Source organism: Pinus tabuliformis, chromosome X (genome assembly GCF_031772625.1).
Source record: "Pinus tabuliformis cultivar Carrire ecotype Pingquan chromosome X, CPIR1, whole genome shotgun sequence".
In the NCBI taxonomy this organism is placed as follows: domain Eukaryota; kingdom Viridiplantae; phylum Streptophyta; class Pinopsida; order Pinales; family Pinaceae; genus Pinus; species Pinus tabuliformis.
The window spans coordinates 1,585,323,097-1,585,350,377 of record NC_142308.1 but is presented as its reverse complement, the minus strand read 5'-3'; positions in this window follow the sequence as shown (position 1 = coordinate 1,585,350,377).

The following is a 27,281-nucleotide window of genomic DNA, read 5'->3' as shown; positions in this document are numbered from 1 at the left end:
GGACTTGGATTCTCCAAGAGCGAGGCGGATCCGAACCTATACCAGATTGTGGTGGAGGGTAAGTTGCTTATCATTGTACTGTATGTTGATGATTTGATTCTAACGGGTGATGAGCTGTTGATACTGTCATGCAAGAAGGATCTTGCTACAAAGTTTGAGATGAAGGATTTGGGCCTCCTTCACTATTTCCTAGGATTGGAAATATGGCAGCGCAGTGGTGGACTGTTTGTTTCTCAGGGCAAGTATGCTCAGGAGATACTGGAGAAGTTCAACATGCATGGCTGCAAGCCTGTTGATACTCCTCTTCCTAGAGGCTGGAGGAAGGAGGATGCCACTTCAGGAGAAGAAGTGGATGCCACTGTTTATCGACAGTTGGTGGGGTCGCTGATGTATTTGGTCAATACACGACCTGATATATGCTATGCAGTTAACCAGCTTTCACAAGCTATGGTTAAGCCTACCAAGCTCTTCTGGAAGGCGGGCAAGCATGTATTGCGCTACTTGAGAGGCACATCGGGATATGGTTTGTGGTACAGACAGGAGGATGAGGTGAAGCTATGTGGCTTCACGGATGCAGATTGGGCAGGGAGCCCAACAGATAGAAAGAGCACATCAGGAGGGGTCTTCAGTATCGGATCGACAACAGTTTCTTGGTACAGCAGGAAGCAGAGATCCGTGGCACTCAGTTCAGCGGAGGCCGAGTATATGGCAGCAAGTTTGGCTGCATGCGAGGCTATATGGATGAGGAAGATCCTGGTTGGTTTGTTCGGTTCTCATTTGGATCCTACTGTGATTTACTGTGATAACCAAAGTTGCATTAAACTCTCGGCTAATCCTGTATTTCATGATAGATCTAAACATATTGACATCAGGTACCATCATATCAGAGATTGTGTGCAGCGGAGGATCATGTTACTTTCGTACATTCCAACGGAGGATCAGGATGCTGATATTCTGACGAAGGCTCTCACCAGGAGAAAATTCGAGTACCACCGAGGCAGGATAGGGGTTGCTGATAATCCATATCTTGTCGAGAGGGAGTGTTGAGATTGCAACAAGATGATGGAGCTTAGTGAAAAGAGTCGCCTTCACAAAGTGGGCCCGCAGGCTATTTTTGGCGCAAGTCTATTTTTAGACATATGGATCATGTCTATGTTTATGGATGATTGATCAAGTTGGGAAAATAGATGGACTTCTATTTTTGATGAAAGTGTGAGTGATCACAGTGTGAGTGATCAAGTCTATTTTTAGACTGGCTGTCAAAAATAGAAAAGTCAAATATTATTATCTCACAATAATATTTGGACTATAAACTTAATCTTATTCTCTTGGAGCACTTCAGTTTGAGCTACGGAAGTGGCACATGCAGCTGTCAGAAGGAAATTCGTTTTTCTTATGAGTCAGTTGAGTTGTTGCATGCATGACTTCAGTTAGAACTCAAGTGAGTTGAGTTTAGTGGACTGGAGGTACAGTTGATGGAGTTGTGTTCAGTTTAACTTAGTTAAACTGGTTGTAGTTAGTCTAACTGCAGATAGACTAATGATGAGTTGTTATTAACTCATAATACAACTAAAGAATACATCAGTTAACTCAGTTGCATGTCAGTGCATGTTCAGTTCAACAGGGACAGGTGGTAGAGAATCAGATTGCTATCAGTTGTGACTATAGTTGTGCACCAGATCTTGCACAATCAAAGGATTGAGTATGCCAATGAGTTTGCTCACGTATTTGGCCCGCATTTTAGCCTTTGCTCACGTCCACAAAGAGTGAGTGACTATTTTGCAGGTGAAAATCGAGTTTGGGAAGCAATTCTCATCAGTTCTTGAGCAGGTATTGAGCAGTGGAGGCAGGCAAGCAGTGGAAGAGATTTGGAGATCAGATCTGAGCTGTATTGTGTGTAACAGAGGTGGAGATACTTGTGAGAAGTATTATACTGTGTAATGTTACATGACTCAATCATTAATATACAGATAGTGTGGGGTTTTTAGCGCGATGCTTTCCCCGTGATACATATTGTGTTAATGTGTGAATGCTCTTGATGTTTTATTGTTATTGATGCTGCTATATTCTTGATCAACGTAGAGGAGATTATGTATTATACATGTTCCACTTAAATTGTATGATCAGGATAATCTCTGTTGAATATGTGTTAAATTATTCAAAATTTCTACAGGGTCTTGCGCTCCAACACGACCTAATCAAAGTAAAAATTCTAACATGTGAATGGATGTATTGACAGTGAACATGCTAGAAAATCATTTGATTACCAGTCAATGATGTGAATTGTTAACAAGCACGAGAGAAACCACCAATAATGACAATGGTCCTCAAGGTACTAGCAACACAATTCATGGAATGCAAATAAAGGAACTAAAGACAAACACCCATGAAATCACCCAATCAAAAGCCAATGATGTGAACTTGTCATTGAGTGTGAAGAACTTGCCATTAGGTCATGCAAGCTCTAAGGTACTGGAAGGGAGTCTCTCGGCCAACTTCCTAGATAATGAGTTGAAGTCGACAGGAAGTGACTGTGTCGAAGGAGGGCCATGATTTATCCCACATCATCGACATGAGACCGAGTGATGCAAATGATTTTAGATGATACAGAGAATTATGAATGAGGGTAGCCGCAGAAGGACAATCTTGAACATATCAACAACACGACTCCAGAGTTTGGCAGCTTTTGGATCCATAGGATTGGTGGTCATGACAACATGGCAGAGATCAAATGGAAGGCAAAAATGAATGGCCCAACTCAGGAAGGTCAATGATGAAAGGAGGATATCCCAACCCAACACGAAACATAAAGTGTCATGTTCAAGAGTAAGCTACTGACGCAACTGATTAAATTTCCCATTTCCCCCCACCATTTATGGCAAGTACCCCAATTATTTTTTAATCGCAAGCTTGAAGGGGATAGCATGTGCTTGCATTGTAAGTCCATCCTTCAAATGAATCTGACCTAGTAAATTTAATGAGCCCTAGGAAGGAGAATCTCATGTTCGTCATGGTGACGAATCTGATGTTTTTTAATATTTTAACGAGTCTGACAAAGGTGGAACTCGATATCTTTTTCATGTTTAGAGAGTTTGAAAAAGACACAGAAAAGAAAACTCCACATGGTCCCTTTTCGTACATTTTTGTCTCTCGAGCCCGAAAAGGTAGAAAATAATACTTGAGAGAACCGCTTGACCATTTCAGTCAAGGAGTGCCTTTTTCATAAATAGTTCATCCCAACCCGAAAAAGGGGTAAACGTATACTGGGAAAACAATGTTTCACATCCTTTAATGAGTTCAAAACGACAAGATCTCAGCAATCTTTTCATGTTTAAAGGGTCAGAAAAGAGCTTGAAAGCGGGCCCCAGTACCAACATCAACAATCCATCACCTATCGCTACGCAAGAAAGGTAAATGCGTTATCCATTTTTGAGGCAAAATAGGTCAAACATACTTAAAAACCCTAATATTTCATGAATAAAAGGAATAAAATGGGGCAAAAGCAATTATTCTTTACCATTTACCATTTTACCTTTGTCTGAAGAGATTTTTACCCACTTGTGCCTTAATTTTTCTAGAGCAGATTGTAGGAGATCCGGGAGGTCATTCGCCGAGCCGTCAGTTGTAGGTAAGAGCCAAGACCTTAAGCTCCATTTTCATATTGATTTTTCCTATTTTTATCCATTTTTCGGATTTCATGGGGAGCCTTTGGCAAAACATTTCACCCTCAGTCAGCGTGATTTCCGTGCACGAAATCGCGTTGATCGGGGGTGGCTAAAATTGCCAACCACGCCAACAATGCTTGTTTGTTTGTGGCTAGACCCGCTCTCTGAGGTTAGAGAAATTTTTTGTGTTTGCACTTAGAATTTTCCTGCACCACAAATTGGCGACTCCACTAGGGAAGATCTCCTTAAGCTAGAATCAAATAAGAGGGCCTACCTCTTAGTACGCTATTCCTCTTGGAGACGATCTTGCTTCCTTGCTCCAACTATCTTTCGTTTCCTTCCTTTGAACACCTAAAACAAGTAAACAATAGAAAACAACAAATGTGATAACATACAAATTACATTCATCCTATTTAATAAGCCAAGAAATATTAAGCCATAAATATGTAAGATGATGTTTCATGTAGGAAATCAATTGATAGTTGCATCTATATTAGTTAAAGAAGAGATTACAACTGATGTCTTGACGTTGTTGTTCTCCTCCGACATATCCGGGTTCCCACATAGTTCTACTAGCATCTCATGGATAGCCCCAACAATGGTAGTCTCAAGGCTCTTCCCTTTAGTCTTCATACGAAAACAAACTCACATTCTCCCTTAAATACAAACTAGACAGCTACAAACTATGGGTAACTTAAGAATGGGGGTTTATGCAGTGCATTATATTAGATATCATTTTAGGATTCAACTGTGTTAAGTAAGTCATTCACGTATGACCATTCCATGTGAGGTAGTCGTAACTAACTAATTTCTCATGATTTTTGAATAGTTCACTTAGCACTCATTGCATCGGGTGATGCTCATAGGGGTGAAGAAGTGGGATTGAAACTAGTGAAATGAATCACATAGCATCAATCATCACTTCTGGGGCTTGCACCTGGTAACTAGGACTTCCTAGGAGGTCACCCATCCCAGATCGTCTTTGGCTCAAGTGCGCTTAACTGTGGAGTTTTCCCCACAATCAAGACCACTTAACTTGCTACCCCATTTGAAAAACCTTAGCAAGTATTGTGCCTCATGAACCAGTCAAGCAGAGATCCCTTCACTCTTTTTGAATTTAAGTATGGAGGTTTACACAGTGCATTATATTAGATATCATTTTGGGATTCAACTACGTTAAGTGAGTCATTCACATATGATCATTTCCATGCGAGGTTGTTGTAACTCACTAATTTATCATGATTTTTGAATAGTTCACTTAGCACTCATTGCATTGAGTGATGCTCACAGTGGTGAAGAAGTGGGATTGAAACTAGTGAAATGAATCACATAGCGTCAATCATCACTTCCAAGGCTTGCACCTAGTAACTAGGACTTCCCGGGAGGTCACCCATCCTAGATCACCTTTGGCTCATGCGCGCTTAGCTATGGATTTTTCCACACAATCAAGCCCACTTAGCTTGCTACCCCATTTGAAAAACCTTAGCAAGTATTGTGCCTCATGAACCATTCATGTAGAGATCCCTTCACTCTTTTAAAATTTAAGTATGGGGGTTTACACGGTGCATTATATTAGATATCATTTTGGGATTCAACTGCATTAAGTAAGTCATTCATGTATGACCATTTCCATGCGAGGTAGTTGTAATTGACTAATTTCTCATGATTTTTTAATAGTTCACTTAGCACTCTTTGCCTCGGGTGATGCTCACACAGGTGAAGAAGTGGGATTGAAACTAGTGAAATGAATCACATAACGTCAATCATCACTTCCACGGTTTGCACCCGGTAACTAGGATTTCCTGGGAGGTCACCCATCCCAGATCGCCTCTAGCTCAAGCACACTTAACTGTGGAGTTTTCCCCACAATCATGCCCACTTAGCTTGCTACCCCATTTGCAAAACCTTAGCAAGTATTGTGCCTCATGAACCATTTAAGCAAAGATCCCTTCACTCTTTTTGAATTTAAGTATGGGCGTTTATGCGGTGCATTATATTAGATATCATTTTGGGATTCAACTGCGTTAAGTAAGTCATTCACGTATGACCATTTCCATGCAAGGTAGTCATAACTCACTAATTTCTCATGACTTTTGAATAGTTCACTTAGCACTCATTGCATCGGGTGATGCTCACAGGGGTGAAGAAGTGGGATTGAAACTAGTGAAATGAATCACATAGCGACAATCATCACTTCCGAGGCTTGCACCTAGTAACGAGGACTTCCTGGGAGGTCACCCATCCCAGATCGCCTTTGGCTCAAGTGCGCTTAACTGTGGAGTTTTCCCCACATTCAAGCCCACTTAGCTTGCTACCCCATTTGCAAAACCTTAGCAAGTATTGTGCATCATGAACCATTCAAGTAGAGATCCCTTCACTCTTTTTGAATTTAAGTATGGGGGTTTACGCAGTGCATTATATTAGATATCATTTTGGGATTCAACTACGTTAAGTAAGTCATTCACGTATGACCATTTCCATGCGAGGTAGTCGTAACTAACTAATTTCTCATGATTTTTTAATAGCTCACTTAGCACTCATTGCATCGGGTGATGCAGGAGCATTCAACCCAAGGAAAATCATTGTATTTTAGTAGACAAGGGGGGTCATGTGTTTTAGGGAGGTTGGTTTCCTAAGTGTTAAGTTAATGTAATATTTAAGTTTTTGAGTGAGTAGGATAGGAATTAATTAGATAATGTGAGATGTTTGTAAATGCTCTCAAATGAAGGAGAACATGAGTAGTTAATAATGACAAGAGAGTTAGAAGTCAATTATAATTCTTATGGTAGTTTCATGATTCGAGGAACTAGAGAGGATTCTTAGGGATTAACTGGAGTTAGAAGTGGACATAGAGTACATTTAGGAGTTAGTTCAGTAGATTAAGGATTTGAACCAGAATTAGTTCAACAGAACCTTTCTAGTATAAATATAAGCCTACGGGCAGAGTGTAAGGGAGGAGGCCACTGATATTGAAGATCAGGCCTGAGAGATAGAGAGTCTCGATATGTAATCAGTTTTTTATATTTATATATACAAAGGTTTATTCCAGAACTGTATATATGTGTGGAATGAATATTGAATGACTGAATTACATGTAAGTTGTGTATTCTGTAACAGAGGTTGCAGGCAGAATTCTGTAGAACTACACAGAGGAGGAGAATGATTCAAAGGAATCATAGTGGGTCTTTGAATCCAGTTGAAGGATCAGACTGAAGCTCTGGAGAGACTGTGATGTGATAATTCGCAAAGGTCAAGCTCAGGAGTGAGTTGAGAAGCGGAAGCAGAAGAATGAAACCCTGAAGAAAACCAAAACCATGGGAAAACACTGAAGAAGCGAAGTAAAGTCAAGAAAAGGGACGAACAGAGAAGTGAGGTGTTAGTACATAGGAGCTATTGGATCTCGGAGATGAATGGATGATGTTGTCAAATGAATAGAGGCCAATATTAAGTCGTGTAGATTGGAATCAAGGAATGAACGGTGGAGATAAACTAGAAGCACTGGTGGAAGAAGAATCTGGAGGAGTCGTAACAACTATCGTGGTTGAAGATCTACGGTCATCGGGCACGAAAAAGTCTGGATGTTAACCAAGAAGAGAGGGGGTTTATAAGAAGAAGTAGTATTTCGGGCGAGGTAGAAGTGGTAAGTGGTATTGAAGGGTGAGCACCCGATTCCACTTATTGAGCAACACGTAGCAGCGAGGAGGAGAGGGAAAACCACTTTATCGGACGGGTATTCTTCGTGCTATTTGTTCGCCTGAAATCTCTGATAGTCGTTGGATCTAGCATGAGTTAATCGACAGTGGAGGAATTTCAGGCAAATTGTTTGATCGGCGATCATAGAAAGGAAGGAGCCGCACTATGGAGGTGTCTTTGATGTGCAAACTCGACAATTTATGAATGCAGTTTCACTATTATTTAAAGTCCGGTTTATGTGTTTGGAGCGGGGTTTTCCCATCAACTGTCAGATCTAATGGAGGGAAATATATGGTGGAGAATGAACCTGATAAAGATAAGCATCAATAAATGCGCCAAGGCTATGGAAAAGTGGAAAATGTAGGTTCCCATGTGTTTGTGTATATTTCCATTATACGAGGGTTATAATAGAATTAAAGGGGATAAAGGTTTATGGGTTAAGTCAGAATTAACAAAAGTTAAGAGTGGGTATGGTTGTTATGTGAGGCTTAAGGATTAATCAAGGTTTATAAGAGTTAATAAATCCTGATAGAAAGGATATTAACTAAGGGTTAGACTATGGTTGATTTATGAAATCATTCCGCATAAGACTTGAGTAAGGGGGCCTTAAACCATTCATTGATGATTGAAGATTTTGACTCCTTAGAGAGTTAAAATTCCTAGGACAGACAGGATTTATGCATTTGACATGCATACTGTGGGTGTAAGCAAGGGTAACCCTGCGTCATTTGGTATCATAGTAGAATTGTAATTGAAACAGAACAAAGAAATTCTATGTGAAAGAATTGAGAACAAAGTTATGTGTCAAAGATGTTTATGCAGACAAGGAAGGATCAGATTCTAATCTGACAGAAAGTAGGCACACAAAGGCGATATGTAGCAGAACTTGCAGATGCAAGAAACGGAGGACAATATATTCAAGGTACAAGTGGAATGGTGGAACAAGATCATGCAGAGATCTTGAAGGTGAAGTGATATGTTCTGTTTTGATTTGATTGAAGAGTGTGTGTTTGTACATTGATGCACAGATAACAACAAAAGAAGGTGAGAAGGTTGCAACATCTAGAGCAAGGAGTGCTTGAATTGGTTCCAAAGGAAAGAACCAGAGAAATGCTAAGAGATTGAGCTCAGAAGAGGAGAGAAGCTTAGTAAAGCATATGTAGCAAGAAGGAGACTTGTTACTGTAGAGGTATTGTTGCAGATCACAAAGGCAATTCCACAAAGGATGTGGGTAGAATTTCCAAGGTAATGAAGGAAGCTGGTAAGACTTTCTAAGTGAAAGAAGAAGTGGTCAGAACCAAGTATTTTATGGTGATTGAAATACAAGAGGACAATTGTGTTCCTAGGAGATGCAGAAGAGTTGAAGCCTAGAAGGAGCAGAGAAAAGTGCTCAAAGGAGGTTCCAGAGATAGAGAACCAAGTGCTTGCCAAAAGACCAAGTACAGAGGAAAGCTTGGTGAGGTAAGTTGCAACAAGGAGGACTTGTTGTTGTAGAGGCTTTAATGCAACTCATAGTGAGTGAGTGAGGAGCTCATGAAGAGAGAGGAGAAGAAGATGGCTACTGATAGTCATAGCAGAGGTTCTGAGGAAGACCACAATAGAAGAAAGATGAAGAAAGAGGATGCCAAGGCAAATGGCAAGAGGATGAGTCAAGAGGAAATTGACAAAGAAATTGTAGAGATGAAAGAACAACTCGATGTATTGATGATGATACTAGAGGAAAGCCAAAGACTAGGTTGGGTCTTGAGGAAGAAGCCAGTGAAGTGGTCTAAGTTGCAGAGAAGGCTACAACAGAGGCAAGTAAGGTGGCTGATGGAAAAACTTAGAGAAGTTGAGTTGGAAATGAAAATGGAAGTGTCCATTTGTGAAGCAGAACAGGGTGAAGTTCTGAGTGAAGATGAAGAATTGAAGACTAAAACTTCAAGTGAGGCCAAAGGGTCACATGGTTTTAAATCTAACAATTTGTGTATGTTTGCAGGTGAAACATGTGAAGGACAATTTGTTGATATTATCATAAAGGAGGAAGAAGACAAGCAAAATCTAAATTCTGTTCTGGAAGAAGATGAGATAGATAGGTCTCATATACAGTTGGGGAAAGATATCAAGCAACCAAGTGAAGGGCTTGAGGAGATTGAAGAGGAGACCATCGAAGAATTTTTGAGTCATAAAGAGAACTTGGAACAGCAAGGAGATATGATGGCTGAAACATCAAGTGGGACCATAGGGTCTTATGTTTTTAAAATTGATAGTTTGTCTGTAGATGCAGAACAAATGCAGGAGAATATTAATGCAGATGGTGAGATAAGGATAACTCTTGGAGAAGGTAAACAGCAAGAGATTAAAGGAAAACTTGAAGAAGAGACTATGTTAGCTAAAAACATAGTAAAGGATCATCAGTTCACCATGATGATAGGCACAGTGGAAATAGCCATGGAAGTTGTTAAGAAGGAAGAAACCTATGCAAAGGATTTAACCTTGGGAGAAATAACATGTGATGATTAGTCACTAACAAAGGAGGGTTTTGCAGAGGATGAGAAATCTTTTGAAGCTGTTAAAAGTATGGAAAAGTATCTTTTAGAAGATGAATACTCTGGAGTAAGGGATAAGGGAGAATATGTCTTGAATGAGGAAGGCAGCAACTTATTGCAGCAGAAAGAACTTAGTAATGAAACTGTTACCACACGGACGATTTCTTGTGGGAAAAAGAGATGAAGTTTAGTTTGAAGAATTGATATGTGAAACAACAGTGGAAACTTTTGAGCCTTGTAATTTTCAAACTGACAATTTGTTTATAAATGCAGGGATTATAAGTGATGATGAAGTACTTGCGAAGTGTCACAGAGACATTGCATTGCTAGAATATTTGCTGAGAAATTCAAAGTATGACAGTGTGATTGCAGAGGAAGGAGTTCACTACAATGAACAAGGATAGAAATACATCATTAGAGCAGATGGTGTGGAGGAGAGGCTAGCTAAAAGTCTCATGAATTCTTTTGAGAATTCAAAATGACATACTGATGTGCTAACAGAGGAGAAAGAAACAGAGCGGTAAACTGAATTGTTTCCAGAGGAAGATAAGGCACATACGCCTTATGTTTTTTATTTTAACAATTGTTTTGTGAGTGCAGGTTTAGTTGCAAATGTTGGAGGAAATTTGGCATAGATGACTAGCCAAATAAAGATGAAAGAAGAAGATTTTGTGGAAGAATTGAATCCATGGAACAGAGATGCTCAATTGCTAGAGAAAATGCTGGCAAGTCATGATTCAATGCAGACAGAAATAATCATGAAAGAGGGTAAGGATGAAAGGGAGGCAGTAAGCATAGGAGTCAAAGAAAAATTTGGAGTAAGAGAAAAAGCAATGTCTACAATGGTAGCAAGAGAAAAAGTAGAAGAAAAAGTAAACCAGCAACTACAAAGTGAAAGTAACCAACAACAGTTTGAAGAGTTAGTGGACAACAGCAACAACCTGAAGCAAAGAGAAAGAGGAAGAAGTAAGAGGCAGAATATGGACCAGTCCAAGGATGAACTAGAGACAGAGATTGAAGAATTATGGCAGTTGATGATGAAATAGTCCATGTGGAGGAAATTGATAGCAGCAGGAAGGATGATCAATCAGAACTTGAACCTGATTGACAAGGAGAGGAAGATGAAACAGAATACAACAGACATACAACAACAACAAAGGTGCAAGGCATTTGGGCAGCTACAAACTAAAGTTTGGGACCCTGGAGGTTTTCTATCAACTTATGAAGACACATGATCAGGAGATCATGAATATTTTCTACTTTGGGAGTCTGATGCAGGAGCATTCAACCCAAGAAAAATCATTGTATTTTAGTAGACATAGGGAGTCATGTGTTTTAGGGAAGTTGGTTTCCTAAGTGTTAAGTTAATGTAATATTTAGGCTTTTGAGTGAGTAGGATAGGAATTAATTAGATAATGTGAGATGTTTGTAAATGCTCTCGAATGAAGGAGAACATGAGTGGTTAATAATGACAAGAGAGTTAGAAGTCAATTATAACTCTTAAGGTAGTTTCATGATTCGAGGAACTAGAGAGGATTCTTAGGGATTAATTGGAGTTAGAAGTGGACATAGAGGACATTTAGGAGTCAATTCAATAGATTAAGGATTTGAACCAGAATTAGTTCAATAGAACCTTTCTGGTATAAATGTAAGCCTACGGGCAGAGTGTAAGGGAGGAGGTCACTGATATTGAAGATCAAGCCTGAGAGACAGAGAGTCTTGATATGTAATAAGTTGTTTATATTTATATATACAAAGGTTTATTCCAGAACTATATAGATCTGTGGAATGAATATTGAATGATTGAATTACATGTAAGTTTTGTATTCTATAACAGAGGTTGCAGGCAGAATTCTACAGAGGTTGCAGGCAGAATTCTGTAGAACTACACAGAGGAGTAGAATGATTCAGAGGAATCGTAGTGGGTCTTTGAATCCAGTTGAAGGATCAGAGTGAAGCTCTGGAGAGATTTTGATGTGAGAATTCACAGAGGTCAAACTCAGGAGTGAGTTGAGCAGTGGAAGTGGAAGAATGAAACCCTGAAGAAAACAAAAACCACAGGAAAACACTGAAGAAACGAAGTAAATTCAAGAAAAGGGACGAACGGAGATGTGAGGTGTCAGTACACAGGAGCTATTGGATCTTGGAGATCAACGGATGAGGTTGTTAGATGAATATTAGCCAAGAGTAAATCGAATAGATTGGAATCAAGGTATGAATGGTGGAGATTAACCAGAAGCGCTGGTGGAAGAGGAATCTGGAGGAGTCGTCGCAACCATCGATGGTTGAAGATCTACGATCATCGGGCGCGAACAAGTCCGGATGTTAACCAAGAAGAAAGGCGTTTATAAGCAGAAGTAGTATTTCGGGCGAGGTAGAAGTGGTAAGTGGTATTGAAGGGTGAGCACCCGATTCCACTTATTGAGTGACACGTAGCAGCGAGGAGGAGAGGGAAAACCACTTTATCGAGTGGGTATTCTCCGTGCTATTTGTCCTCCCGAAATCTCTGATAGTTGTTGGATCTAGCGTGAGTTGATCGACAGTGGAGGAATGTCGTGCAAATTGTTTGATTAGAGATCGTAGAAAGGAAGGAGCCATGCTACGGAGGTGTCTTTGATGTGCAGACCTGACAATTTATGAATGCAGTTTCATTATTATTTAAAGTCTGGTTTATGTGTTTGGAGCGAGGTTTTCCCATCAATCGTCAGATCTGATGGAGGGAAATATATGGTGGAGAATCAACCTGATAAAGGTAAGCATCGATAAATGTGCCAAGGCTATGGAAAAGTGGAAAATGTAAGTTCCCATGTGTTTGTGTATATTCGCATTATACGAGGGTTATAATAGAATTAAAGGGGATAAAGGTTTATGGGTTAAGTCTAAATTAACCAAAGTTAAGAGTGGGTATGGTTGTTATGTGAGGCTTAAGGATTAATCAAGGTTTATAAGAGTTAATGAATCCTGATAGAAAGGATACTAACTAAGGGTTAGACTATGGTTGATTTATGAAATCATTCCGCATAAGACTTGAGTAAGGGGGCCTTAAACCATTCATTGATTGTTGGAGATTTTGACTCCTTAGTGAGTTAAAATTCTTGGGACAGACATGATATATGCATTTGACATGCATAATGTGGGTGTAAGCAGCGGTAACCCTACATCATTGGGTGATGCTCACAGGGGTGAAGAAGTGGGATTGAAATTAGTGAAATGAATTACATAGTATCAATCATCACTTCTGGGGCTTGCACGTGGTAACTAGGACTTCCCAGGAGGTCACCCATCCCAGATCGCCTCTGGCTCAAGCACACTTAACTATGGAGTTTTCCCCACAATCAAACCCACTTAGCTTGCTACCCCATTTGCAAAACCTTAGCAAGTATTGTGCCTCATGAACCATTCAAGTAGAGATCCCTTCACTCTTTTTGAATTTAAGTATGGGGGTTTACACAGTGCATTATACTAGATATCATTTTGGGATTCAACTGTGTTAAGTAAGTCATTCACATATGAACATTTCCATGCGAGGTAGTCGTAACTGACTAATTTTTCATGATTTTTGAATAGTTCACTTATCAGTCATTGCATCGGGTGTTGCTCACAGGGGTGAAGAAGTGGGATTGAAACTAGTGAAATGAATCACATAGTGTCAATCATCACTTCCGAGGCTTGCACCTAGTAACTAGGACTTCTCAGGAGGTCACCCATCCCAGATCGCCTCCGGCTCACTCATGCTTAACTATGGAATTTTCCCCACAATCAAGCCCACTTAGCTTTCTACCCCATTTGCAAAACCTTAGCAAGTTTTATGACTCATGAACCATTCAAGTAGAGATCCCTTCACTCTTTTTGAATTTAAGTATGGGGGTTTACGCAGTGCATTGTATTAGATATCACTTTGGGATTCAACTGAATTAAGTAAGTCATTCACGTGTGACCATTTCCATGTGAGGTAGTCGTAACTAACTAATTTCTCATGATTTTTGAATAGTTCACTTAGCACTCATTGCATCAGGTGATGCTCACAGGGGTGAAGAAGTGGTATTGAAACTAGTGAAATGAATCACATAGCGTCAATCATTACTTCCGAGGCTTGCACCCAGTAACTAGGACTTCCCAGGAGGTCACCCATCCCAGATCACCTCTGGCTCAAGCGTGCTTAACTGTGGAGTTTTCCCCACAATCAAGCCCACTTAGCTCGCTACCCCATTTGCAAAAACTTAGCAAGTATTGTGCCTCATGAACCATTCAATTAGAGATCCCTTAATTAAAACTCCAACCAGAACTTAAGTAGAACTAGCTTGTGCTTGGGAAGAAGAGAGGTTTATATAGCTTGTATGGAGGGGATATGGTTCCTCTTCTCATGGGAGAAGGCCTTATCTCTTGGATTAGTTCCATCCTAATAGGGGAAAGGAGCCCAAACGACCTCCTTGACTCCATCCGACCTAACCATTTACCAAACTTCTGTTACGAAGCTTCTAGCACTGGAAGCTTTGGCTCCATATTTAAAAAGCTTTCCAAAAGAGGATCGACATGACTGAGAAAGGGCTCAATCGATCCAATCGGCGCTAGGTACAGTTGGAATCCCTGCATATCGACGCGAGGAGGACACAGGTCATTAGCATCGGTTTTGTAAACTGGGATAAACAGAATATTTTTGGGAAATGATTCAAAGAATAATTGTTCTGCTCATGAAGAGGGATACAATGGGAATTTCTTCATAATAGGAAAGCATGTAGGGTCCACTGTAGAGGTCTTCCAGGATCATGGGATGGAGAGTACAAGGACAGTGACAAAATGTTGTGTAACAATACTCATGGTTGGAAATTTGGGAGCTCTCTCTCAAGAGATTAATTGACATAATTTCTTGGGGAATTCATGGTGCAAGGGTTATTTCTTTGTGGATGAATGTTTTCAACTTTTGAATTTTTTCCAACTTGGCTTTATTTTAGTTCATGGGATTAATGGTGGAATCTTCAATTCTTATGCACTACTTTCAATATAAATCCATCAAATGATAACCTTATCACTTGAAAGAAAGAATTTTAGGGTTTGGTGATTATTTTATACCATTATTTATTCTTCCTTATGGATCCTTTGCTGAATTATTAAGTGGTTTAATCAAGTCATAGTTGATTTTGAATGGTGAAGGTTGGTTTCATTGAAGCCATTCTTGTAGACCTTGAGTTCATTATTGATCTTGATTGGGTAAGGGATTATTCTTCCATATTTTTCTAGTCTCAAGCCCTAATACTTGAAGGAAATAATCCATATCCTTGAAGGTTTTTCCTCTTGAACTCATTTCCATTTTATTCACCTTGAATCCTTTGCACTAGTTGTATTTGGCACTTATATCTATGTCCCTCCATCACCGATTCTAAAAACCATAAAAAATACAAAACTCCATTTTACTAACGCTACTTTCAACTTCACATTCTATCTAATTGCTTGGTATTATTAGTCCTAGTAGGGATACCCCCTTGAGCCATTGGAGAGTCACTGTAAAGTGTAGAGGATTGTACCTTGTGGATTTGGTACTTCTTCATTACATATAATTTGGATGGTAACATTTTGTATCGAGTTAGTCAAGATTTGTAGATATTAAGACCTAATGATTTGAAATGGTGTAAGGGACCAAACTCTAGTCAAATGACTTGTATTCACAGGCTAAATTGTATATTCATGGATTTTGTGATATCTAATAACCATGTTTCCAAAAAAAATGGCTTGCTATATGGCCATGAGCCTAATTTTGATCATAGATCATTAACCCTATCCCTAAACTTTACCATGCACAAAAGCCCCATAAAAGAAAAAATTTATAATCAAAGGCACTTTCTTTTTGACAAAAGTAAAGTTAATCTCTTCTTAAAGGATTTAAACCTCCCAACTTATAAGAACAACATTGAATACCTCTATTACAATTGTATTACATCCCTCTCTACCTCCATTTAAATATAATAATAGAGCAACCCACCCTTTGTATGATAATGAATGTAAAATTGCCAGAAAATCCATGATGGATGCTTCTAATAGATCTTTAACGCTTAATTTGATAAATAAGTACAAATACCTTTTTAAAAGGAAGAAAATGAACTATATAAACATAAAGAAAGAGAAACTTTTGCACCTATTTGGAACCTAGGAAGTTTTGGAGGAATATTCTAATTTGTAAAACTTGTGTTGGCCTAATGGTGAAGAGCATGTGTTTCCTCCAAAGAGCTCACAGGTTCAAAACCAAAGGGGGGTAGAGTATGTATGCCTTCGTATACTTAGCAGTCAAATCGTTGTGTGGAGGTGGGTCCCTTGTCCCACAAACAAGGGGGTTTCATACACCAATTTGGTGTTTGGCTTGGCTGTGACCTTAAAAATGGATATTATTATTATAATATGATTCCCTTCAAGGATGGAACTCCTACCTCAAAATTATTTATGAATCCCAAAACACCATGAAAACCATTTGGAATGTTTGTATAGTGGATGAAATATTTTCTTTGGATGACAAATAGTTTGGATTTAAGTGAATCACAATTAGGAAAACTAAGGATATTTAAGGCTTCCAGTATTATTTTTTAAAAATTGGAGGGCTTATCCACATCCCTCACATGCATAAGCTCTTCAATTTGGAAGTGAATGAAGGCTTCCCTAAACCCTAGGCTTAAAGAATCATCACATAAATTTTTAAAAGTGGGAATAAATACATTCACTCTAATTATAGGACCATTATGATTAGCCCCATTTTATCCAAGTTGTATGGAATTAATTTGGAAAACAATAGTATCCTATGGCAAGAAAACTATGAAAAAAGAGCTAGAGGCCAAGCCAATTTTAGGAGATACCATCCAACCATGGACCATCTTGTTATTCTTATGATCATCTCAGAAGAGTACCTAAATAATAAAATTGATCTCTTGTATTTTTTTTATTGACTTTAGAAAATATTTTGACCACATTCCTAGGAAAAACCTTTGGAAGAGGTTGGAAAAGATAAAGTTTCCTTTTGAGTTGAGGGATGTTGTGATAAGGTTGTATGAGATTGTTATTGCCAATTTTTGGACTACTAGGGGTTTTTAAAAATAAATTAACCATAATATCGGAGTCAAGCAAAGGTGTCCCTGGTCCCCTACCCTATTTGGCATGTACATTGATAAGTTAAAATAGTATTTGGAAGAAGAAACTTGTGTTGGCCTAACTCTGATATAGATTTATTCAGGAACGAAATGAAACATAAATTAAAATAGAAACACAAAGCTATAGCATAAACTGAACTTCAATTCATTAATAACAAATACTGAAAATTGTTTACGTGCAGAATGGAAATAGATTATCTTGAGTGATGGTACCTTATCTTTGAGAAGAGATGTCATTGTTACATGCCTTCTGAACTATTTTACAATGAGGATCAAAGGCCTTTATTATTTAGAAACAATGGAAAACCCTAATCATCCATAAATATAACCCTATGATATGAAGTGCCAAAATATGGTGGGCCATGTTGGGGTTAATTGGTACATCAACATCCCGAGGTTGTAACTTTGGCATGCAATATTCATTTGATGCATATGATACCTTGTTAGAAATATCTATCTGAGGAATACAACTTTTCATTAAAAATAAATTGTGGCCTACAAGTTTTTCCATTTTCCAAAAAAACAAAGTTGTTTAGTGCCTCAAAGTGGCTCTAGAAGTTCAGGACTCGAAAAACTGCCAAAAATAGTAAATTGTGCCACAGTTAAGGAAACTGAAAGAAAGAATGTTGGGGGTCCAAGTGGAATAGGCAGGTGGCCACCAATATCCACAGAGATCATTTCTTCACCCTTAGGAAGCAATGGTCCCTATTTTGTTGAGTGCCTCCATGAGATGGGGAAACTTATGTTGAACTCAGTCCCTAGTTAGCCACTTGCCCTAGTGTAGGAGCTAGTCAGCTTTGATAACTTGACACTTTTGCATCCTCTATTGGCAAGTGTTCTTGATTTGCGTGTCCATGATTTGATAATTTGTGTCTTTTCCCATGCAATCTAGGTTGAGTTCTATTGGCGTTAGTTTTTCAACAATGTTTGATGTGTCTAGCAATGGTGGTAAGTATGGTCAAAGGTGGTCTACATCAAACATGGCTGGGTGCAGGCAAAGGAATAGGGGAATGTTGAGCTCAAAATTTTTATCTCCAAAAACCTTAGTGGTAGTGTAAGGCCCATATTGGAGTGGTTGAATCTTCTAATGGGATCCGACAAGGTGTTATTTCTGCAAATTCAACTAAACTTTGTCACCCACATGAAACTTATGTGGCACCTGATGTTGATCATGTTGTTGTTTGTACTTGGCATTGGTTTTATCTAAGATTCCACACCCATACATAAGTTAGGGAAAACATAACCTTCAAGTGTTCCTTCAAATGGCTTCCACAACCCTCCATGCACCAGTAATTTAAGCCTCTTGTTTAATAGGAAGGTCATACATCAACCTATTATTTGAGTAATTTCAAGTTATTTGATGCATAAATTCAACCCAAACTACACAAAGTCATGTCAAAGAAATCATAGGAATTCCATTCTTACTCATTAAGAATGTATTCCCAAATCATATTTTAACACATAAAATTAATTCACATACATTACTCTTGAATCCACATTATCAGTTAAAAGTGACATCCTTCAAGATAGCTTCTGTTAAGTTTCCATTAGTGTAGGTAAGAAAAGAGTCAAAATTAACATGACGAACTCAATCATCATGTTAATTTAATATTGGCCTTACACTTGACAAACATTCCCAAAGAATACACACCAATGCCATCACACTGTAGTTTAGATTATGCTAATATTTTTCTTGGTAGATACAATTTCAACTTGTAGAGATGGCTAGTAGGCCCATATCACATTCATAATGATGCATTATACATATATGCAACCATGCATCCACTCCACATATCTCACTCACCCATTTAAAATCAAACCATTCACATGCTTGGGTTTAACCTGAACTTCTCAAGAACATCCTTTCCCTAAATGTCTTTAAGTCCTTTATCGTATTTCTTATAATTTGTCTTAACAAAAATATAAAGGAATATAAGAAGCCATCATTTTTCTTTCACGAGTTTCTAAATGACATAATAATAATAATATCCTTTATGCAACCGATATGCTTCCATGTCAACATACACAATAATTCAACATGCATGCAAAATAACCATTCATGCATCAACAAACAAGCAAGCATGTTGGCCCATTAGGCCCTAGTGTTTTAACCTAGCTCTAATAACATATGTAAGGTCCCACCTTACCAACCATCAATAGTATAAAGAAGTAAAGGTCACATTGAATACTATTACTCAATTTTTATTTTTATTTTATTTTTGTTTTACTCATAATATGACTAACTTAGCTATCATGTGATCATGTTCCTTCAACTATTTCAATGTAAGAATATAACATAAGAAATCAGGGATAACTTTCCCTTAAGACCAGTTCTAAAACACATTTCCTCTCAAGTCTAAAAGATCATAACATGTGCTCTTTTCATACTTATACATGAGCTCTAAGTAAGAGTGGAATAAATTCTACCATAATTCCATATGTGAACATTAAGCTAGATCAACCTATTTGATTTCCTAGATTATGCTAAATAAGCTTCATTTATTGACTCTTGATATCATAACCAAAAAAGTATTATACTTATTTTACAAAAATCACGTATAAGTATATGAGTATTAACCTACCTATAGCAAGGTAACTGAGGGAAGAATATGTCTCTCTTCATCAATAAATCTAATAAATATGATATGTTTATGAAATAGAATCACAATATATATTGACCCAACAAAATTTCCAAATTCATCAATTAAAATTCCCAATCCCAATTATTAAGGAAATTCTGCAATGATGAGAATTATATAATAAATGTTGAAACAAAAGCAACTATTGTTACTAATTTAGAAGCATGTTATTCTTCAAAAAGTTTCATGTAAAACAATGAAACTGCATAAATTTGGCACAAGTAGTTGTTTTTTATACATTCATTGAAGCACAAGAATGAACCTATGAACACATGCAGCTCAGACAAAACTTATTATGCTCACTTGCACAAAATCCTACAGAAAGTCACTATAAAATTGTTTCTAACAACCCCCTTTTTTATGAAAGATTTAGATAATAAAAGTAACAACAATCCTCTTCTCTATTCACACTTCAAAAAAGTTTTAAATTAATTTTCACGTTCATACCAAAAACTAGCAGAAATAAAGCTACATCAATCAAATAGTCTATTCATAAATTTCTAGTACATAAAAACTATGGTAAGTAGGACTTTTACTCTAACAATTTATATGCACAAAAACTACAGCCATTCATGTCTTTTGACAAACACTTTGCATGACGGTAAGTAGGACTTTTACTCTAACAATTTATATGCACAAAAACTACAACCATTCATGTCTTTTGACAAACACTTTGCAAACATGCAATCTACAGCCATTGAGGCATTTTGACAAACAATTTGCAAGCATGCAATCTACAACCATTGAGGCATTTTGTCAAACACTTGGCAACAATGAATTTGAGATTCTTCTTCAACCTATTCAACTCATAAAATTCAGAAATTGAAACTTCAAATGTTGGCATCTTAAAACAAGGACTAAACAATCTTAGTTTTTCATCAAAAACTCGAAAACAGACGCATATAATTGACAACAACAATCTGTAAAATTGCCCAGATTTTCGATCTGGGTTCTACAAAGTACGTTTTTGGAATCAAATGGGGGGTTAAATGGTCAAATGGCACGGATACCCCCTGATGTTGAGTAGAAAAGTAATAGAATGTTCCAAAGATGCGATTTATTAAAACAACAACAACAAAAACATTCCTACTATCTCATTTATCACTTTGTCAAACACTTAGTGTGCAAAATTCATCTACAGCTGTACATGGAGAAAAAAAAAAACTCAAATTTATGATAATATGGTATTGTAGTCAACTCATGGAAACCTGCAATGGACAAAAATTCATTATAAAAAGAACTTAAAACTTTGGCAACACATTATTGTTTTAATCCCCCTGCATGTACATTCTCAACTACAACTGCCATTCATTATTGGTTAGCTCATAAATAAATCTGTAAATATCTCATAAAAATTCACAAGTATCAATTTCCAATGAATTTTAAAGTTCTACAACACTTTTAAATTAATAATAAACTAAAATTTCAAGGATTCTTATGAACATACCTGGCAGTGCATTTATACAATTCCAAAAATATGGGAATATGCTCCAGCTCCAATGATATTGTGCCCCTACTCCAATATCCTTACCAACTCATTTTGAACCATACGGTTTTCCTCCCAACCATATCCAGGGAGAACTTCTCCCCCTGGAACCCCCGAGTTGTAAGAGCTCACAAGCAGTACCAAAGTATAGTAGTAGAGAGATATCCGAGGCAAGCTGAGGAAGATAAGTTTCACTTCCTCCCAACACCACTCATGGTCAACTCCACCAGGTAGAGCTACATAGTAATTATATTAGGAATTTCAAAATCAAATGGTTACTCTCCAAGTCTCTCACTCTCATAATATTTTTCAAATCTCTCCAACTCTTGGTATCACAATGCACCTCCCTCCCACTAAGTCAGAATACATGAGACATATATATAGGAGGAGCAACAAATTCTTGTCATAAAGGAGGAGTAGTATTCATGCATTTTATTCCATTTAGAGGAGTGTAACTCATGCCATTAAGGAGAGGTATGCATGCCTTAGTTAAGGATAGTGTAACTTATGCATTAAAGAGAGCGTAAGAGGAATCATTTATGACATGTCTTTAATGAGTTGAAGAGTAATATTCCATCCTTTGATGAGTGCATAAAATAGAGTGTAATGTATTATTAAAAGAGAGATATTTACATAGATCCATGAGAGTCATCAAGGAGAGAGGTGTGAAATGATTGAGGAGATGAAGGTGACTTGTAATTCTCTTTTAATAATATTATATTCTCATAGAAGATAATAATAATATTAATAATACTGAGGATTAATTCTAGATTGAATGATTAGGATTGATTAATGATAATTTAAGTGATTTTTCCTCAACTATTCCTTATTGCCAATTTATGTAAGGTGATTTACTATTTTTGGAAAGTCATGCTTGAGATGCTAGATATGACTTTCTATTTTTAGAAAGTCACTCTAGGATTTTTAGAAAAGAGGTTTTATTAAGGAAATCCATCCCTAAGCTTCCCATGAGTGGTATTTTTCTTCTGGAGAATAGGGATTTCGTACCCCTATTGCATGCATATTTTTTCCTTAGTAGATTGAGGACTCCATGCCCTGATCTACTCTAAAGATCCAAGATTCCACACCTTGATCTTTTTAAATGTTCAAGACTCCACGCCCTAAACATTTTATTATAGATACAAGACTCCACGTCTTTATATTTCATGGATTTAGGACTTCGCACCCTAATTTCCATGGCTTCTCATCTACTCTGCTTTGAAACTCCACGCTTCACCTTAAGGTACTGATTGTGAGCTCATACCCATCTGATGGTTCGTTGGTAAGGCCTTGTTCCAAGACCTGCACACATCACAATCTCATAGATCAAAGGAATCAATGAATTTCATAATTAACTTATTCACATTTTACCAAAGATTGTGCATGACTTCCACAACCATTTTGGTTCTAGAGAAATGACTTCTGCAACCATTTAAAATTTGAACATCCTTGTTTGAAAATAACCACGTTCCATATCACATCCTACTCAATACAAGATTAAGCATATAAAATCATAAAAATCATGTATCATGACTTCCACAGTCATTTATAATTTGAGCATCCTTGTTTGCAAATAACTATGTACCTGCCACATCTTGCTCATTACAAGATTAAACATATATAATCATATAAATCATGTATCATCCATAAATCATAATTAACCATATGTTCCACATAACCATGATCATCCATGGATCTATGTGTCTCAATCCTGAATCAACATCCATGTCATACACATATTGCCAAACTAAGATACCAAAAGAGAAAACATTGATAATATGTTCTTAACCAAAATCAATTCTTATACACACAACCATAGATATTATACTAAGCACACAACAACTAGGTGACCCAAACCAAATCTATAGCATATAAGCATGTACATAAGTTTCTCACGCATAATATTATATCATTATATAAAAATCACCCTCTCTAAGTGTCATCAAAGCTATCTCACCAAGAAGGGACACTACATACTCCCCCTCTTAGGCTAAACTTGGCCTGAATTTTTTCCTACAGTCATAAGATACTTAGTTATTTTTTATTCTCCTATCACTAAGGTGTTAACCTTATGTATATGTATTTGATATATTTTTCTTCATGCCAAACCATAGTTTAATTTTTTCTAAATTGGAAGCAACTCCATGAAAACCGAAACATATCATTCTTAATCAAGTAGAAAATATATCCATGCCATCTTAGGCATGTTTCTATATAATATTTCTATATCAAAACCAACCATACAATTTATAGTAACCTATAAAAATACTATTTTATGTAATTGATATAGACATATAATTAAGATATCTATAATATTTTGATATTCTACATGTTCTTTTTCATAGTCTACATGAATCCTACATGTGTCATCTTCTTGGTTCTATAGTACTTTGAGCTTTCCAAGCTATAAATAGCTCACACATTGGTTGTAAAAATAAAATAAAAAATGGTCCATCCCATCTGACAATCAAATTTGCATACAAGAAGCATAAAATCATCCACATACAATTGCCAGTGAAACTATGCAACAAAACATGATGTCATATATAAAACCCACTCTTACATCTCACTTAATTTATGTCTTCTCAATCCAAGTTTCCCATTTTCATTCCATAAGACATTCTTGCAATCAAAATCTTTAGGACCTACCTATAGTTTTTACTAAATGCTTAATCTTTAGGAAAAATTACAATTTTAGGTTTAAGACACCATTTTTTTTTTAAACTAACAAGCTAAGGTTCCATATAGTCCTCATTGACCCACTTTTGTATTATAGACCATTCCTTTAATTCCCATAATCTTCATTATTATTCACTTCTCTTACTTGAGAATCAATTATGAATGATTCAGTTAGAATATATTCATTCCAAAAATAATTAAATATATCTTTTCGAAAGTGGCGTGTAATCAAGAACAACTTTTGTAATTATATAAATACAATATCTATATTATTGAATCTATCTTGATAATTATAAGTCAACTTGTTTTCCCACTATAAAATCACTCGTAATTTCTATTCAATAATTAATCAATCCATTTGGTTTCACGTATTATTCCTTACTATTAATACATACACACAAACAAACAAAAACAAGTTATGAAAACCATACATTTCTCAAATTATGAAGAATCTTGTTGATTTTAGATAAGCTTTAGACTATCATAAAGACATTTCTAGCCCAAGGATATATATATATATATATATATATATATATATATATATATATATATATATATATATATATATATATATATATATATATATATATATATATATATATTTACTACCTCTCAAAAGATTATAACCTTTTGCATGATTACTAACTACTCATACAACTATACATCCAAGAATAAAAGTACTAAATCCTTCAATCTCTTCCATTCCACATATAATACAATCATCTTAGGCTTCTAAATCATGCAAGAATTCCAATTCATTAAAATGTGATCTCACTCTCCTTCAATTTCTCCCTCCAAAAATATCACTTCTTGTAAAACAAGAACCCATCTAAGTTTTTCATTAATCACATGCATTTTTCTTTAAGTTCAAATAAAACAAAGTTCTCACCACACAAAATGTTTATTTTCTAAACATGTTATTCTCTTAACAATTTACAAGTTAATCAAATTCCAAGAAAGCAGTTCATCAAGTTCATAAACAATATGAATTTTGACTCGATCACCTAACTAGAAATAGCTTAGAGCAGTTCATGAGTTAAATCCTCATAATTTATCTAATTAATTTGGTTAAATAGAATTCAACCAATATTCAACTGACAAAATAATTAAAAAGACAATTATGGCTTTCCTATACCTAATTTGTCTTGAGCCAATAGAAAGGATATTTCATCAACTTATCACAATAATAGTTTTCTACATTTCAATCACTTGAAAATTATTTTAATTCTACCTAAATCCAGCACATACAAAATAATTAAAATACTAGAGGATAGATAGCTAGTTCACACTTGACCCCATATATCAAAATCAGTTATTCCAAACATTCTAAACCACCTAATGGTGTTTAGTATAGCAATCTTCATATCTTCATTTGTAATAGAGATAAAATAATGGATTTAAATCTCAAGCAAATTCATGTTACGAATCTCTATCCATTTAACTTTAATTACACATAATCAATCCTCCTTAATCATTTTTGAGATTTCATAAAAATATTTTTGTTGATTCTAACCAAAAGAATTACTTAGCTCATAGATATATATTAGTGTGGATTCCACACCCATACCTTACCTCATTACTTAGCTCATAGATATACGTTAGTATGGATTCCACACCCATACATTTGCTCATAGATATATGCTAGTATGGATTCCACACCCATACATCAGCTCATATATATATATATATATATATATGCTAGTATGGATTCCACACCCATACATAAGTTAGGGAAAACATAACTTTCAAGTGTTCCTTCAAATGGCTTCCACAACCCTTCATGCACCAGTCATTTAAGCCTCTTCTTTATTAGGAAGGTCATACCTCAACCTAGTATTTGAGTAATTTCAAGTTATTTGATGCATAAATTCAACCCAAACTACACAAAGTCATGTCAAATAAATCATAGGAATTCCATTCTTACTCATTAAGAATGTATTCCCAAATCATATTTTAACACATAAAATTAATGCACATACATTACTCTTGAATCTACATTCACAGTTAAAAGTGACATCCTTCAAGGTAGCTTTTGTTAAGTTTCCATTAGTGTAGGTAAGAAAAGAGTCAAAATTAACATGACGAACTCAATCATCATGTTAATTGAATATTGGCCTTACACTTGTCACACATTCCCAAAGAATACACACCAATGCCATCATGCTATAGTTTAGATTAGGCTAATATTTTTCTTGGTAGATACAATTTCAACTAGTAGAGATGGCTAGTAGTCCCATATCACATTGATAATGATGCATTCAACGTATATGAAACCATGCATCCATTCCACATATCTCGCTCACCCATTGAAAATAAAATCATTCACATGCTTGGGTTTAACCCGAACTTCTCAAGAACATCCTTTCCCTACATGTCTTTAAGTCCTTTATCATATTTCTTATAATTTGTCTTAACAAAAATATAAAGGAATATAGGAAGCCATTCTTTTTCTTTCACAAGTTTCTAAATGACATACTAATAATAATATCCTTTATGCAGCCAATATGCTTCCATGTCAACATACACAATAATTCAAAATGCATGCAAAATAACCATTCATGCATCAACATACAAACAAGCATGTTGGCCCATTAGGCCCTAGTGTTTTAACCTAGCTCTGATACCATATGTAAGGTCCCACCTTACCAACCATCAATATTATAAAGAAGTAAAGGTCACATTGAATACTATTACTCAATTTTTATTTTTATTTTTATTTTATTTTTGTCTTACTCATAATATGACTAACTTAGCTATCATGTGATCAAGTTTCTTCAACTATTTCAATGTAGGAATATAACATAAGAAGTCAAGGATAACTTTCCCTTAAGACTAGTTCCAAAAAAAATTTCCTCTCAAGTTTAAAAGATCATAACATGTGCTCTTTTCATACTTATACATGAGCTCTAACTAAGAGTGGAAATAAATTCTGCATAATTCCATGTTCGAACATTAAGCCTGATCAACCTATTTGATTTCCTAGATTATGCTAAATAAGCTGCATTTATTGACTCTTGATATCATAGCCACAAAAGTATTATACTTCTTTTACAAAAATCACATATAAGTATATGAGTATTAATCTACCTATAGCAAGGTAACTGAGGGAAGAATATGTCAATCTTCATTATGTGCATTATCATCCTATTGACGACCTCTGGATGACCATCAATATGTGAATGTAGTGTCATCAAATTGTTGAGTTTGCTGTCCAATAATGACCAGAGACTCGACCAGAATGTGTTCAGGAACTTGTTATCCCTATCAGATATAATGATATGCAGGATCCCAAAATGTACCAACACTCGTTCAAAGAATAGTTTGGTAGTGTCCTTTGTTGTGATATTCTTCTTGCAAGCTACCAATATAGCCATGTTAGAAATCTATCCATGACCACAAATACATAGTCATTGCCATGCTTGGTATAAGGAAGGCTAGACAAATATTCCATGGATATGGAT